The sequence below is a fragment of the Arachis ipaensis genome, chromosome B7 (assembly GCF_059453495.1).
Source record: "Arachis ipaensis isolate K30076 ecotype BB chromosome B7, ASM5945349v1, whole genome shotgun sequence".
In the NCBI taxonomy this organism is placed as follows: domain Eukaryota; kingdom Viridiplantae; phylum Streptophyta; class Magnoliopsida; order Fabales; family Fabaceae; genus Arachis; species Arachis ipaensis.
In genome coordinates, this window is record NC_142442.1 from 47,224,073 (window position 1) to 47,227,945 (window position 3,873).

The following is a 3,873-nucleotide window of genomic DNA, read 5'->3' on the forward strand; positions in this document are numbered from 1 at the left end:
TTCTTCCGTCAAATGACGCGTTCACTTTCTGATCTGCGCTTGCTAATATTCGATCCTGAAATTGAAAGGACTATTTCACGAATAAGGCGAGAACAGCGTAGGTTAGCCCGCTCTGAGGGCGGATCTGAAAGTGAATCTGAGGAAGAAACCAGCCCCCGTTCTACTGATTCGGTTGTTTTACGTGCAGAAAACATGGCAGCTAGAAGAGTTACCATTTAGGAGGAAGGAGCTCCTGATTTTACAATGTAACCGTTCCAAGCGCATCATCCAGCGGTAGCTATGGATTTTGAAATAAAGACCGCACTGCTAAATTTGATGCCCAAGTTTCATGGCCTACCTGCTCAAGAGCCTATCAAGCACTTGAGAGACTTCCAGGCAGCCTGTTCTACTGTCAGGCGTGATGGCACTGATGAAACTTCAATTCTGCTGAAAGCTTTTCCGTTCTCTCTTGAGGGAAAAGCAAGAGAGTGGTACTACACTCAACCTCTAGCAAATGTATCCAACTGGGATACACTCAGAAAGGAGTTTCTGGAGAAATTCTTTCCATCTGAAGTTACTGATAAACTGAGGAAGGATATCTCTACAATTGTTCAGGATGACAATGAGACTTTCTTTGAATACTAGGAGCGCTTCAATAATCTACTGGAAGCATGCCCCCACCACATGATTGACAAGATCATGCTACTCAGCTATATCACACAAGGTATGAGGCCCCAAGATAAGACCACATTGGAAAGTGCCAGCAATGGGCCTATGAAGAAGTACAAGACCACTGATGAAGCTTGGCAATTGATCAGTGATTTAGCTGAATCTACTCAGAACTATAGACAGAAGCCAGGCCGTTCAAAAGCCGTTGCAGAAGTATCTTCTAGCATAGAGACTGCTGCTCTAAATTAAAGCATCTGTGAGATGACCAACCTGCTGAAGTAAATGCAGTTGAATCAACAAGCTCAGCAAACTCAACCGCAGCAAAACCAACAACTAGTTCCACAAAGAATTTGCAGAATTTGTGCTGATTACAGCCATTACACTGATGAATGCCCGCAGCTCCAACAAGAAGACAACATAGTGGCATCCACTCACAACTTCTATGACCGCCCCAACCAAGGGTACAATCAAAGTGGAAATAATAACCATGGATGGCAGGACAATTCAAACCAGAATTGGAGGGACAACAATCAGGGAAATCAGAGGTGGAATAATAACAACAATAGGCAGCAAAATCAACCTTACCGAGCACCTCACCTGAGGCAAAACCAAGGACCACCGAACAATCAGCAGCAAACCTCTCAATTTACTCATTCTTCTGTATCTTCTAATGAAGATTTATTACAAGCTTTTGAGAAAAGACAACTGGCCATGGAAAATACCATCGTGAGCAGTATTAATGCTAGTCTGAATGGTTTCACCTCTACTCTGCAAGCTTTTATGTCACAGCTTAGTTCAACACAAAATTCCAGTAACCAACCTTCAAGCACCACTGGAATCCCCTCTCAACCGTTACCCAACCCAAAGGGAGGCATTAATGCCATCACCCTAAGGTCCGGAACCACACTGCAGGAGAGGAATCAAGAGGAACCAAGCCCACCAGAATACGCCTCAGCTGAAGAGGTGGTAGAAATCGAAGATGTTGAAGAGCAAGAGGATATACAGGACATAGCTGAAGAGATAGCTCAACCACAGGAAGAAGCACAAAAAGACGCAGGCCCCACAGAAAACACTACTCCCATTCCATTTCCACAACTTGCAAGGAAGCCCAGGAAGCAGCTGGAACCTGATCCTAAAATGGTAGAAATATTCAAAAAGGTTGAGGTAACTGTTCCCCTTTTTGATGTTATTCAGCAGGTACCTAAATATGCAAAGTTTCTAAAAGACTTATGTATCCATAAAGACAAAATTAATGAATTAGAAACTATTCCTTTAGGTAGTTCTATATCTGCTTTAATGGGAGGATTACCTGAAAAATGTAGTGATCCAGGTCCTTGCATAGTTAGTTGTACTATTGGTGGTGTAGTAATTTATGATTGCATGTGTGATTTAGGAGCATGTGTCAGTATAATGCCTTTGTCTATATATGATGTTTTAAGGCTCCCTCCCTTGAAAAGGTCGGCAGCTCGTTTTGTGTTAGCAGATAAAAGCATTATTACAGTGGCTGGAGTTGCTGAAGATGTTTTGGTGAACATTAAAGGGCTCACATTTCCTACTGATTTTTATATCTTGGAGATGCCCCATAATGATTCAGATAAGCCATCATCAATCCTACTTGGAAGACCATTCCTGAAGACATCAAAATTCAAATTGGATGCTTTTTCAGGAACATACTCCTTTGAAATAGATGGCTGCATAGTGATCTTCAATCTGAATGGAGTCATTGACAACCCCCCAGAAGATCGTTCTATCTTCCAGTGTGATGTCATAGACGAGAGTGTGGCTGAAGTTCAAAAAGAAGAGTTTGAAGGGAGGCACACTGGACAAGATCCAAGTGTGGGGACCCTCTTAACTGACAATGAGGACACTTCACCATTTTTGCAAGCCCCAGATAATCCAGAGCCTGCCCATGATCAAAAGTTGGAATTAAAACCTCTCCCTCCACATCTCAAATATGCTTATCTTGAGGATGAGCAGAAGCTTCCGGTTATTATTGCAAGGGAACTGACTTCTCAACAAGAAGAGCAGTTACTTGATGTACTAAGGAAGCATAAGAAGGCAATTGGGTGGAGTTTGGCAGACATAGTGGGAATCAACCCTCAAGTATGCGAGCACAGAATATTTTTGGAAGATGGAGCAAGACCTGTCCGTCAACCACAAAGAAAATTGAACCCCACCATCTTGGAAGTTGTCAAAAAGGAAGTGACCAGACTATTGGAGGCCGGTATCATATATCCCATTTCAGACAGTGAATGGGTAAGCCCAGTACAAGTGGTGCCCAAGAAGTCCAGAGTCACTACCGTGACGAATGAGCATGGAGAGCTCATAGCAACTAGAGTTCAGAATGCTTGGAGAGTCTGCATTGATTACAGACGTCTCAACCAAGCCACCCGTAAGGATCACTACCCACTTCCATTCATTGATCAAATGCTGGATCGCCTGTCAGGTAAATTACATTATTGCTTTCTAGATGGTTACACAAGTTATTTTCAGATTCATATAGCTCCTGAGGATCAGGAAAAGACTACTTTTACATATCCTTTTGGGACTTATGCTTATAAGAGAATGCCCTTTGCCTTGTGCAATGCACCAGCCACCTTCCAAAGGTGCATGATGAGTCTTTTCTCTGATCTTATTGAGGACTGTATGGAAGTTTTTATGGATGATTTTAGTGTTTATGGTGATTCTTTTAACCTTTGCTTAGATGGATTATCTAGAGTATTAGATAGATGTGTTAATACAAACCTTGTATTGAATTTCGAAAAATGCCACTTTATGGTAAAGCAAGGAATCGTATTAGGACATGTGGTATCTAATAATGGCATTTCTGTAGACCCAGCAAAGGTGAATGTTATTTCTAGTTTACCTTACCCCTCTTCTGTGAGGGAAGTCCATTCGTTCCTTGGCCATGCAGGTTTCTACAGGAGATTTATTAAAGACTTTGGACACTGCCCAGTCCAATTATACTACTACTGAGAAAGAGCTACTTGCTATTGTTTTCACTCTGGATAAATTTCGGGCTTATTTACTTGGTACTAGAGTAGTAGTGTATTCGGACCATGCAGCTCTAAAGTATCTACTAGCTAAAAAAGAGTCCAAACCAAGACTTATACGTTGGATACTGCTGTTACAAGAATTTGATTTAGAAATAAAGGATAGGAGTGGTAATCAAAATTTAGTAGCGGACCACTTGAGTCACCTCGAACATATTAAGGATGATTCTAC

General features: G+C 41.8%; 1 non-coding gene across 1 annotated transcript; it reads right to left on the reverse strand.

Moving 5' to 3' along the window:
- Positions 1-561: 561 nt before the first annotated feature.
- LOC148551050 (small nucleolar RNA R71) lies at positions 562-669 on the reverse strand. The gene has a single exon (XR_015893906.1). It is a non-coding gene; the product is annotated as a small nucleolar RNA R71 (small nucleolar RNA).
- Positions 670-3,873: the final 3,204 nt, after the last annotated feature.